The following is a 14,202-nucleotide window of genomic DNA, read 5'->3' as shown; positions in this document are numbered from 1 at the left end:
TGGATGTGGTTAAAATATATCCCCAGCTATGTACACATGAAATTAAAACATTTCTATGAGATTTTTCCATGTAAATTATTCGTTGAAACATACTGAGGAGAAAGAATAAGCAAAAAGACAAATTAACATGTCATAGCAACCTAAGAATATGAATAAACTGTTTTTTCGGTGAGGTTGTAGGCATTAAATAGCAATTATAACAAGGGTTATATGCATGGTTGGAGGTGTGCATTTGAAAGAATGACAAACCACCAAATTTTTGAAAATGTGGTAATGAGAGTCATTTATTTATCAGTTAACAACAATTTATTGCTTCATTCGAATTTGTGTCATTGGGACAATACAGTCTTTGAAAATTAAGAAAAGATAAAAAAGAAGAGAAATGAAAGAATATTGATCTGAACAGTTAACATTCATATGATGTCAGTCAGGAAAGGCCATTCGTTGAAAATCAGGAAAAGGTATTTGTTTTTTCGTGCTATAGAGCCAAGCGCCTAAATTGTTTTCAAAATATGAGTTCACTTTTCTCAATCCACAAATAGTAATTGGAAGGGAGCATTACCAGTTATATGCAAGTAAAAGGAAATATGTCAAGTTGCTATCAGGCACAATTAAAAGACACTTGCATGAAGCTTTCAGCCACAGCCTTCATCAGTAAAACCAAGACACACACTATTCACACACTCAAGCAGGCACATCTCATGCACACGTGACCGTGCATAACATGTGCCTGCTTGTGTGTGTCATCATTTTATTGATGAAGGCTGTGGCTGAAAGCTTTATGTAAGTGTCTTTTAATTATGCCACTCCAAAACTTTACATGTGTTGTTCTTTACAGTAAATAGCAACCTGTCTTTTCCTACATTGTTGATAATTTTACCTGGAGTTTCCATTGTTTGATTTTTATCAAGTAAAAGAAAATATCTTTATGTGAAACATTATCCATAACACATACTAGTTCGTTGAATTTTGATGTCCAAAGGGCACCATTTTTTATTACCTTTGTTTTTGACATAACATTTTACCCACTGTCAACTAAACCATAAAAATGCATAAAAGAAATTATAAAAAATGCAATAGACACACTTTTCAGCTTTTGCCTTGGTGGAACATTTTTTGTTCCCTTTTCCTTTCTTTGTTTCCCTTATCCTCTCGTTTCTCCGCTTTGGCGTTTGAGGTTCCTCTTTTTCATTTTCCTCACTGTGCACACCTGATGGTCGGCCCATGCATCTGACACATAACAGATGACTGGGTAACATGTAATTCCCAGCCCCGGGTCAACAGGTAGGGTTCGCACATACCCACTGGTACAGGCCAGGCTGCTACCTTTCCAATTTGCCAACTGGTCTCTCTGTCTGGTGTTTGGGAGGTGTGAACAATCACCTAAGGCAGGTGCTCCCCCTTGTGAAGGGAGCACCCAGTTGGAAAGGGGTACCATCAGAGACACTGGCAATCATGGGGGATTTTCTCACAATGAGCCAATTATCTTCACAATCAATGTCTATGAAACGAAAACAGAATGAATCTAACAATTCAAAGACCCTTCCAGCTGCATCCCGGTTCCTTGTGGTTTCACGTACAAAAGACAGTCAGCCCTTCGCAACGTTAAATCCGTTTATTATTCAGAAAGGTGTTGATGCAATTGTCAGCTCTATGTAATCCTGCTCTCATTTGCAGAAAGGCACTTTGCTTCTGGAGACTACTTCTGATTCTCAAGCACAACAACTGTTTGCCACGCCCTGCTTCTCCACAGCTATACTGTTCGTGTCGAGGCACATAGAACACTGAATTCTTCAAATTATGATATTTACACTAGGCTGCTCAACAGTCTGACCTAGGCTGCAATCCAATCATACCTCTCTGACCAGTGTGTCATTGCTGTCCACCAGGTAATGAAAAAGGTAGATTTCCTCCTTACTGCCCACCTGCACCCTTTTTTCACCTTTGATAGAGTGGTGCTTCTGTCCAAGATCAAAGCAGGTGATGAAGTTATCACAGTCCGACCGTACATTCCAAACCCGATGTGTTGCTACCATTGTCATAATTTCAATTACACTAGAACGTCATGTCGACACACAGCCAAATGTGTAACCTGTGGTAGGGATGTGCATGAGGATGATTGTCCATCTCCTTCTCCCCACTGTATCAACTACAGTGGTGGCCATGCCGCTGCCTCTTGGGATTGTCTCATGTATCTTGATGAGCGGGCTTCCCAGGAGATCCGTGTAAAGGAAAAAGTGCCTTACCCAATTGCTCGCAAGTTATTGGCTAGTCGAAAACCGTGCCCTCCCCTGTCTGGCACTTACAGTTCTGTTCTTGTTACCTCTCACTACATGAAGGACATGGACACACAGACATGCGACCTCAAATTCAGCTCGAAGGTTGTGAAATCACGTAGTGTCAAGGTAGCATCACCATCCCCTCATCCAGCTGTGCAACAAGCCATCAAACTCTCACCTCAAGGGGCGAAGCCACCAGCTATACAACCAGTAGGCCAGAAAGGACAGAAGGAATACTCCTATGACCACTTCCTATCACCCTCCAGCCAAACAACACCCGAGTCTTCCTCTGTTAACTTGAAAGGCTCGAAGTCCAACAAAGGAAAACGATCTCCTCCATCGCCAACTCAAAGCTCGTCTTTGATGGTGTTGCCTTGCCGGCCACCGTGTCGCTAGTGCGCACTGCCAACCGTTGTTCTGTGTTGGACTCCACAGATCAACTTTACAAGCAAGCCAATGTTTCTGTTGACCTCATTGAGCAGAATCCTCTAGCTTCTGTGCCCTGTAACAGCAACTCTTCACAGGCTGTCACTTGGCAACCGCTGATGTGACACCCCTTCATTTCTGCCTCATTGTGACTCTCCTCCAATGAAATGTACATGGCCGTCAGTCACACAAACAGGATTTACAGGTGCTTTTAGCATTGCAGCATCCCCTTGTACTCTGCCTTCAGGAAACAAAATTACATCTTCACAATCACGTTGAGCTTTCACATTTCTTCCTGGTTCGTTTTGACCTTCCCCCTGAGATTGGCATTTCATCTCATGTGAGCATCATGCTGCTCATAATGGTTGACGTAGAAAGTCAACCCATCCCCCTGACTACCTGCCTTTAGGCTGTTGCAGTTTGCCTTTTCCTTCCTCACCAGACTTTTTCCCTCTGTACCTTTTATGTCTGTCCATCATTCGTTGTGACCAGGGCAGACTTCCTTCAGCTTATTCGGCAGCTACCTCCCCCATTTCTGCTGCTCGGTGACTTTAATGCGCATTATTCCCTTTGGGGTTCTCCGAGAACCTGTCAGAGAGCTGCCCTCTTGGCTGATATTCTTAATCAACTCAACCTCTTCTGCCTTAACACTGGATCACCCACATTCCTTTCCTTTCTCGCACACCTATTCCCATTTGGATCTATCCTTCTCCACTGCCCAGATTGCCCATCGTCTTGAGTGGTCCGTTCTTTCTGACAAGTACTTGAGTGACCTTTTCCCATGTGCTATCTATTTTCTGACTCCTACCCCACCTGCGTGCACAGCCAAATGGCAGCATACTAATGCTGACACAGCTTTACTTGTCCCTGGCGACCTTGGAAGAACTAGATTTCTCCAGTTGTGACGACCAGGTGGAATATCTCACAAACGTTATCCTCACTGCTGCAGAATGTTCCATTCCTTATACTTCCTCTTTACCACGCCACTCTCCATGTTTTTAACCGTCATCCTACGATGGCAAACTGCATTCATTAATGGCAGGTGCCTGCAAAGTGTCATTGCATTCTTCGAGATAGCAAAGAAGCTAGTTGGACTCCATTCACTAGTTTTTTTTAACAGTTCCATCCCTTCCTCTGTTGTGTGGGCCGATCTCTGACAGTTCTCTGTCTGGGACCAAGATCCATTCACCAATGTCCGGCTTGACAGTAGCAGACAATGTCATCGTGGACCCTATTGCTATCCTCAGTACCTTAGGCCACCATTTTTTGGAAATTTTGAGCTCTTCCCTCTATCACACTGCCTTTCTTCGCTGGAAACAAGTGGAGGAGGCTAGGGTGATACTCTCCTCTTCTCAGAATCATGAGTGCTACTATGAGGGAACTAGATCATGCTCTCAGTTTACTACGATCCTCCGCCCCAGGGCCAGACGCTGTCCACATTCAGATGTTGCAGCACCTATCTCTTTAGGGCAACAACTTTCTGCTTAATATGTACAACCATCTGGGCAGAGGGTATATTTCCCAGACGTTGGTTTGATACCACCGTCATACCCATACCTAAGCCCAGTAGGGACAGAAACCTTCCTTCTAGCTACTACCCTATCTCTCACACCAGCTGTATTTGCAAGATGATGGAACGTATGATTCATGCCTGTCTGATATGGTGGCTCGAGTCTTGCAATTTAATGACGACTGCACACGGTGGATTTTGAGCAGGCCGTTCTGCAGTTGACCATCTTGTTACTTTGTCCACCCATGTCATGAATGGTTTTCTGTGGAAATCCCAGACTGTGGTCGTGTTTTTCAGTTGGGAGATGGCCTACGAGACCTGCTGGAGAACTGGTATCCTCCGTACTTTTTACAAGTTTGGCTTCCGTGGCCGCCTTCCCTGTTTTGTTCAGAAATTTTTAAAAGACTGAGTTTTCAAGGTGTGTGTGAGTCCTGCCTTGTTAGACACCAGTGTGCCTCAGAGTTCCGTCCTGAGTGTCATCCTCTTTTTTATCACCATTAACCCTATAATGGCCTGTTTTCTATCAGGTGTCTCTGGCTCCGTTTTCGTTGATGATTTTGCCATCTGTTGCAGTTCTCCATGGACCTGTCTCACTGAGTGGCATCTTTAATGATGTCTTGATCATCTTTACTCCTGGAGCATTGGCAATGGCTTTCGTTTTTCCACTGGTAAAACCGTCTGTGTGAAGTTTTGGTGGTGCAATTGGTTTCTCCCACCATCTTTACATCTTGGGCCTGTTGCTCTTCTGTTTGTTGAAACTATGAAATTCCTGGGGTGCATGCTCAATAAAAAACTCTCTTGTTTCTCCCATGTATCTTACCTGGCAGTCCACTGTATGCGGTTCCTCAATGTCCTACGCGTCGTCACTGGTACTTCTTGGGGTGCAGATCAAACCTTCCTCTTCCATTTGTACCATTCCCTTTCCATTTGAAATTAGACTATGGGTGCTCTGCTTATGGGTCTGCATGTCTATCCCTCTTATGCTGTCTCAACACTATCCACCATTGTGGCATCCGTTTGGCCAGTTGCACCTTTTACACTAGCCCGGTTGAGAGTCTGAATGTTGAAGTTGATGAACTACCACTGTCCAATCGCGGTGACTTTCACCTCGGCAGCTATGCACACCATTTGTCTGCCATGCGTGGCCACTCATCATATGCCACCTTCTTCGATGATTCCCTTGATCGCCATTATGGAGTGCGTCCCTCTTCTCTGTTACCTCCTGGAACCTACTTTCGGCTCTTGTTCCGGCAGCTTAACTTCACACCACCTGCAGCTCTCCTGTTGCATGTGAACTCTTCATCACCTTGGCTTTGTGACATAGCCCGTGTTAACCTTGGCATTGATTCACTTCGTAAGACACTACTCCAGCCTCGCTCTGTCACATTCAGTTTGACGACCTTCACATGGAACTTCACGATAGTGCATTTGTGTACACTGATGGTTCTCAGACTGATCATGGTTTTGGGTGTGCCTTCGTCATTAGCGCCAACATTTTTCGATATCGGCTTCCGGCACACTGCTCAGTATTTATAGATGAGCTCTTGATCCAGTATCGGGTCATGGAGTACATCCGGCAACACAGACTTTTCACTTGCGTCATCTTCTCTGACACTCTCAGTGCCCTTCAATGTCTGTGTGTGCTGCACACCGCCCACACCTTAGTGCAACAGGAAAATCGTCACTTGCTCACCTTTGGTGGAGCCACTGTGATGTTTATGTGGGTTTCTGGTCATGTCGGCCTGCCAGTAAACGGGACTGCTGACGCTGCTGCCAAGGCTGCAGTCCTCTTACCTCAGCCCACTAGTTCCTATATTGCCTCCAGTGGTCTCTGTGTTACCGTCTCTCAGGAGGTGGTCTCACTTTGGCATCACCATTGATCCTCCCTTCATGGGAATACAATCCAGATTATTAAGTCTTTCCCAGTGGCTTGAATGACCTCTCCTCGGCCCTCCCGCTGGGAGGAGGAAATTTTAACTAGGTTGCGTATTGAGCATTGCCTTTTTAGTCACCATCATTTGTTAAGTGACGTTCCCCCACCAGTTTGTATACATTGTGCCCAAGTTTAACTGTCCACCACTTCCTGATGGAATGCCCATTTTTTAACCATTTACGTTCCAGCTTGGGTTTGCCACCTGAGTTATCGGTCATTTTAGCAAATTATGAGCGGGCTGTCGACCATGTTTTACTTTTTATCTGCCAAAGCAATATGGTGCAGGCCATTTAACTTTTAGGTTTGGACCTCTGCTTCTGTATTAGCCCTTTCTGCATGTCTCTGTTTTCAGCTGTCTTCTCTTACATCAGTTGGGACTGACATATAGTCATTTTTTAACTCCTCTCTGTGTTCATGCTCTGTAGTTTTGACCTGGGCGTGAATGACCCCAGTTGTTTTTGCGCCGTAAAACAAAACAAACAATGAAAGGGAGTGGGGATTATTGTGAGGGATGGTGTGAAAGAAAAGGTACAGAGGATAAGCAATGGGATTATGAAGGGGTACAGAGGATGAGTGACAGGATAATGAAGATTAGAATAATGACAAAGGGAAGAAGTATGGATGTGGTTCAGGTGTATGCCCCTCAAGTGGGCTGTGCATCTCAAGAGGTGGAGGACTTTGAGGAAGAACAACAAAAGCAGTTGAATGGACAAAGTGTAATAGTCATGGGAGACTTAAATGCATATGAAGGGAGAGAAAAACAAAGGAATGAAAATGTACTGCGAGGAGAAGGGTGGGATAGTAGAAGTGAAGGAGGAAAGAGATTGCTGCAATTCTGTAAGAGAAATGGTTTAGTGATAGGTAACCCATGGTTGCGGAAGAAAGAGAGCCACAGAGTAATTTAATACAGCAGGAATCTAGTGCAGAAGCATTGGATAGTGACTACTGGCTACTGGCGATGGCATGAGGTTCATGAAAGAATGGAAGAAAGCAGAGTACCAAGAAAGAAGGGTTAGAGTAGATAAACCGCAGGAGAAGGACTGCAAGGAAGAATGCCAGGAGATTACACAGTAAAGGTTACCAAGGGATGAACTAGAAACACTAGAAGAGGAATGGGAACAATTTAAAAGTGCTATGGTAGAAGCTGCAGTAGCTGCATGTGAAATTACAAATGGTAGAAAATGGGGGAAGGAGACACCACAGTGGATTAGAAGAGTCAAGGAATTAGTGGGAAGGATGAACAGGGCCTTCAGACTGTGGTTCTGAGAAAGGACTGAATTAGCAAGAGAGGAGTATAAGTAAAAGAAGAAAGTGGCAAATGAGACAGTGGCTGATGAGAGAAGAAAGTAGATGGAAGCATGGACAAAGATGATGGAGGAAGATAGAGAATAGGTTTGAGAGTGGATGTAACAATGATAGGTAGTGATGGGAATGAGATTAACAACAAAGATACACTGACGACAGTGTGGAAGAAGTACTTTGAGCATTTGGTAAATCGGAAATCCAAAAAAGGGTCGAGGACAAATTGAGAGAGGAACGGCACAGCTTCAGACCAGGGAGGTCAACTGTTGACCTCATATTTGCAGATAAGGTAGCTCCAGCAGCACCATTGTGAAATCTGAGTTGTGTGAAAGTTGGAAATGAAAGGACAAATTGGTTCCAGCAAACAAATGGTGGGAAACAGGGCAGTGTGTTGTTATCTCTCTCCTCTTCATTGTTGCCTTGGATGAGATGATGACTGTTGTTGTTGTCTTCAGTCCTGAGACTGGTTTGATGCAGCTCTCCATGCTACTCTATCCCGTGCAAGCTGCTTCATCTCCCAGTACCTACTGCAACCTACATCCTTCTGAATCTGCTTAGTGTACTCATCTCTCGGTCTCCCTCTACGATTTTTACCCTCCACGCTGCCCTCCAATGCTAAATTTGTGATCCCTTGATGCCTCAGAACATGTCCTACCAACCGATCCCTTCTTCTGGTCAAGTTGTGCCACAGACTTCTCTTCTCCCCAATCCTATTCAATACTTCCTCATTAGTTATGCGATCTACCCATCTAATCTTCAGCATTCTTCTGTAGCACCACATTTCGAAAGCTTCTATTCTCTTCTTGTCCAAACTAGTTATCGTCCATGTTTCACTTCCATACATGGCTACACTCCAAACAAATACTTTCAGAAACGACTTCCTGATACATAAATCTATATTCGATGTTAACAAATTTCTCTTCTTCAGAAACGCTTTCCTTGCCATTGCCAGTCTACATTTTATATCCTCTCTACTTCGACCATCATCAGTTATTTTACTTCCTAAATAGCAAAACTCCTTTACTACTTTAAGTGTCTCATTTCCTAATCTAATTCCCTCAGCATCACCTGATTTAATTTGACTACATTCCATTATCCTCGTTTTGCTTTTGTTAATGTTCATCTTATATCCTCCTTTCAAGACACTGTCCATTCCGTTCAACTGCTCTTCCAAGTCCTTTGCCGTCTCTGACAGAATTACAATGTCATCGGCGAACCTCAAAGTTTTTACTTCGTCTCCATGAATTTTAATACCTACTCCGAATTTTTCTTTTGTTTCAATTACTGCTTGCTCAATATACAGATTGAATAACATCGGGGAGAGGCTACAACCCTGTCTCACTCCTTTCCCAACCACTGCTTCCCTTTCATGCCCCTCGACTCTTATTACTGCCATCTGGTTTCTGTACAAATTATAAATAGCCTTTCGCTCCCTGTATTTTACCCCTGCCACCTTTAGAATTTGAAAAAGAGTATTCCAGTCAACATTGTCAAAAGCTTTCTCTAAGTCTACAAATGCTAGAAACGTAGGTTTGCCTTTTCTTAATCTTTCTTCTAAGATAAGTCGTAAGGTCAGTATTGCCTCACGTGTTCCAACATTTCGACGGAATCCAAACTGATCCTCCCCGAGGTCTGCATCTACCAGTTTTTCCATTCGTCTGTAAAGAATTCGCGTTAGTATTTTGCAGCCGTGGCTTATTAAACTGATAGTTCGGTAATTTTCACATCTGTCAGCACCTGCTTTCTTTGGGATTGGAATTATTATATTCTTCTTGAAGTCTGAGGGTATTTCGCCTGTCTCATACATCTTGCTCACCAGCTGGTAGAGTTTTGTCATGACTGGCTCTCCCAAGGCCGTCAGTAGTTCTAATGGAATGTTGTCTACTCCGGGGGCCTTGTTTCGACTCAGGTCTTTCAGTGCTCTGTCAAACTCTTCACGCAGTATCGTATCTCCCATTTCGTCTTCATCTACATCCTCTTCTATTTCCATAATATTGTCCTCAAGTACATCGCCCTTGTATAAACCTTCTATATACTCTTTCCACCTTTCACTAAGGTGGCAGAAAAAACTGGAGAAGACGAAATGAAAGCAGTAGTGTTCCTCGAAGGCTTGATGATCTGGAGAAACAGGGAAGAGGAGATTCAGGAACAGCTAGATTCTTGGGAAGTATCTGTAAGACAGTCTGAATTGAAATTTAATGCAAACAAATGTGAGATCCTGGTTACAGCTAGATAGAAAGGTAGACCAACTAGCGGAATAAGAGTTGGAAGTGAGCAAGTAAAGAAGATGGAGAGTGATAAGTACTTTTGGAAGTATGATAGAGGAAGAGGCAGACAGGCAGAAGCATTCCTGTGAAGTGTTAGAACACTAGTTTGGAAGTATGATAGAGGAAGAGGCAGACAGGCAGAAGCATTCCTGTGAAGTGTTAGAACACTAGTTTGGAAGTATGATAGAGGAAGAGGCAGACGGGCAGAAGCATTCCTGTGAAGTGTTAGAACACTAGTTTGAAATAAAGATGTTCCACAAAAAAACCAAAGATGTGATTTATAGAAGTAACTACAACCCAATACTGATCTATGTGTCTGAAACATTGATTATGAAGAAAAGAGATGTAAAAAGATTTCAGACATGTGAAATGGAGTTCTAAAGAAGTGGGATAGGAGAAACGAAGAGAGATAGGATGAAGAATGAAAAGGTAAGGGAAATAGCGAAAGAGGAACTATCACAGAGAAAGGTAGAAACATGGAGACCAACTTAATATGGGCACTTAAAGAGAATGGAAAATAAGAGGATTCCAAACACAATACATGAAATGGAGATGCAGAGGAAATGACCAAGAGGAAGACCAAAGCATAGACAGCTGAAAGGTGTGGAGGTCAGGATCAGAGTGAATACAAAAAGATGGTGGCAAAATAGAACTAGATGACAAGGTTTGTGTTCCAAACAGATTCAGCCTGGGGTTCAAGATGACGACGATGATGATGATGATGATGATGATGATGATGATGATTAATTTTACATAAGATTATCATGCAATTTCTTTGTTTCTCTGTTCCTGGCATGCATTAGGCACTCCTGTCTTGACCTTGGCCAAGCAACAGACAAAAATCAGTATCTTGCTTGCCACACTAGACTTGCCAGTAAGTGCTTGCTTCCCCACAAGCCGCGCAATGCGACTCTCAAGAACTCTCAAGAAAATTGATTTTGATCTTTTGTGAGCAACTCAAGTCACTAAAGTTAAGACAATTTTTGGACAGGCCGTGTTGCTCAATCAGTAGTGCTCGAGACTGGTAATCGTTGGGTCACTGGTTTGAGCCTTATTTCAATCCTCTTTTTTTTGTTCAAATACGCACACAGTTTGGATATGAAATTAATGAAATATATGCTAATTAACACATATCTAATACTAATTTTTTTAAATGCTTGTCTTCCCGTTTCTAACTAGATATCCCACAGTCACTAGTGTCAATCAGTGCAGTGTAACTCTTTAAAAATATAACAAGTAAAAGCAGCTATCATCATCTAATAGTAAAATGCATGCTGTAAAGTTTGCAAACTCACATAGATAACAAGTATTATTAACTCTCTCCATGTGGAGATACTCCACTATTGTATTTCTCCTCAGTTCACCTGCATTTTTCATAAAGAATGATAATTAGATATGTGTCAATTAGCGTATATTTGACTATTTTTGTATTTAAACTAGCTGAGAAATCTGGCATTGCCTGGATATTTATTTATAGCTGTATCCAAGACTTCATATGTGTGGAATTTATTGTTCACAGAATGAAATTTTCACTCTACAGCAAAGTGTACGTGGATGGGAAACTTTCTGGCAGATTAAAACTGTGTGCCAGACCAAGACCTGAACTCAGGACCTTTGCCTTTCGCGGGCAAGTGCTCTACCAACTGAGCTACTCAAGCATGACTCACGACCCGTCCTCACAGCTTTAATTCTGCCAGTACTTCATCTCCTACCTTCCAAACTTCACACAAGCTCTCCTGCATACCTTGCAGAACTAGCACTCTTGGAAGCAAGGATATTGCGGAGACATGGCTTAGCCACAGCCTAGGTGATTTATAACGCTTCTTTTTATACAGTGTTTGAAGTAGTGCGATTGGCGACATGAACGAAGAGCTTGTTTACTTCACTTACACAGAAAAGAGCTGTGTAGAGATGGTTGTAGGAAAAGCAATTGACATTAAGGTCCACATCTGCAACATGCAGTGTCTTTCCTTGTGCTTAGTTTATGGTCATGGCATAAGCTCGCCAGAAATAATACTCGTTTAAAGCAAGATGGTAATTTGTTAGGAATACGCGGGATTCAGGGTATAAAAACTCGCCCACTTGTGCCACTTCCTGTCAGAATTTCTGCTTCTATGATGACTGTTGGAGGGGAGTAATTTTAAACCTATGTGAGTGAAGGGTTCTGAGGAGTGAAATTATATATGAAGCTTTCAGTCAGAGTTTGCTTTTTGAAGGAATTTCCAAAGAGCCACTTAAAACCTAATTTTCTCTGAATACAGAAAGTGTAAGGAGCAAAGCAAAGTCTTTAAGCTCTTAATAGACAAGCAAAATCAATAAATCTGTATACTCTAGCCAAGTAAATTCAGTGTTAGTTTTATTAGAAAAGATAAGATTGAATTCTGTCACTGACAAAAACTTTTGAAAATACATCTGTTATAACCCAAGAACACTGTATTTCACTGCTCATGCAGTACACACAAGGTACAATACAAGAGTGGCCAGCGGAGCCTTGCACTCTGGAATATACGGACACTAGTTCCAGACTGTGCATGCAACTGCTGCCATTTTAGTGGGCCAGGTAGCCTTTAGTGGATGAATCAGCCACACACTTCATGTGAACAGTGAAGTGGTGCACACACAAAACTGGTAATTATAGCAATGTCTGTTACTGAGGATTTTTATTTTTTAGAAAGACACTAACGTCTATTGGTTCTTTGGTGTGCTACAAAGCTGAAAGTGCCATCTGTTGGTCCTAAGATGTGCTATGCTATGATTATTAAATGTCTGAACTACTAAGTTGAACAGGTGATCTAAGATAAAACTTTAAATTGTGATATCTTTGTCCCCATATCCCAATTTTGATGAAATAAAATTCTTTATGTTACCCCAACCTATACTCAAGTTACCTGTGAAAACCCCATGAAAATTTGTCATGTAGCTTTTAGATAAGTGTGTTCAACCAGTTAGACATAACACAGACCTAACTTCAGTGAATTAAGAATTCTTGGAAAATTTTAAAGTGGATGTTCTTGAGAATTTTAAAGAATTGTATTGAACTGCTTTCGGATATTGATATGTGAGCTTTGAATTTCACATAATATAGATATAAAGAATTACAAGAAATCCCATTCCTTCGTGATCTCCTGGTTGGAAGTATCTGTAAGCGAGTTGACTTGAAATCCAGGGTGATCACTTATTTTACATACTTTCACTTCCAATTAATAAATTAAGTATTTATTCAACAAAAACTACCATTGAGAATATTGTATAAATGTTGGTAGACATGCACCTACTTCCCAGTACATTTACTTCGTAATGTCTCATGTTGCTAATAATAAAAACCAGCTTCAAATTAACTGTGATTCGCACAACTGCCACAAAAGGCACAAAAGAGTTTCTGTGCCGACTCACCTCTTTGCCTGGTCTTCAGAGAGGGATTTGTATTTTAGGGCAAAGATCATAACCAAGGTTATAACCAAGCTACCATCAAACATAAAGTCAGAAACTGGGAATCCAAATAAATTATGAACACACTGTAGGAGCTTGACAAGCAAAGTGGGCAAGGAGACAATAAAAAAAAATGCGATGTTGTAGAAGAACTCCGAACATTAGATGGATTAATCAAGTAAGTGATGAGGTACTGCAATGAGTGGGGGAGAAAGTAGTGTTATGGCAAAACTTGACTAAAATAAGCAATTGGTTGAAAGGATACACCCTGAGGCATTAAGGAATGGTCACTTGGTTCTGGAAGTGTGGGGTAAAACATTACAGGAGACCAAGGCTTGGCTTCAGTAGGCAGGTTGATATGGACATAGGTTACCATCTGTTGTTACTAATATGTGCTATGCTGTTATGCAAAGATGAAGAGGCTTGCATTGAACAGAATAATGTGGAGAGCTGTATCAAACTAGCCTTCAGACTGAAGACTAAACAGCAACACAGGATGTAAAAATGGGTTATTTAATATAAGTAAATAAACACAACTTTACATTTAGCGGAGATGTTGAGTTGCGATAGGCACAACAAAAAGATTCACACAATTATAGCTTTCGGCCATTAAGGCCTTTGTCAGCAACACACACACACACACACACACACACACACACACACACACACACACACACACACACACACACAAAACTTGCACACACACCTGCAGTCACAGACAACTGAAACCATCCTGGATTTTCGATTGTTTGATAAAAACAACTTTTTTCTCTTTCTGAGTAGCTGCATTCTTCCTGATTCATGGTATTTAAATTAGCCTCAATCAGTATCAATACTTGGCAGCAGTTTAATGATAGTAAACTATTAATGCAGTTTCTGACAGTTGCCTTTCTTTTTAATCTGTTACATTCACTCTTTCTGTATCCCTGAAAGTTCTTTTCCGTGGAGGAGGAGGAGGAGGAGGAGGAGGAGGGGGGGGTCTATAGATCAGGTTGAGTGAATCAGTAAATTAATTCATGATGAGCACAAGATGAAATTTTATATGACGCACTTAAG

General features: G+C 42.0%; 1 protein-coding gene across 1 annotated transcript in view; it reads left to right on the top strand.

Moving 5' to 3' along the window:
- The window catches only part of LOC126352984 (erythroid differentiation-related factor 1), a 224,218-nt gene that overhangs the window by 162,426 nt on the left and 47,590 nt on the right, over nt 1–14,202 (top strand). The window lies entirely within an intron of this gene.

Source organism: Schistocerca gregaria, chromosome 1 (assembly GCF_023897955.1).
Source record: "Schistocerca gregaria isolate iqSchGreg1 chromosome 1, iqSchGreg1.2, whole genome shotgun sequence".
Classification (NCBI taxonomy): Eukaryota; Metazoa; Arthropoda; class Insecta; order Orthoptera; family Acrididae; genus Schistocerca; species Schistocerca gregaria.
Note: the sequence above shows the minus strand (reverse complement) of the source record. Positions and strands in the feature narration are given on the sequence as shown.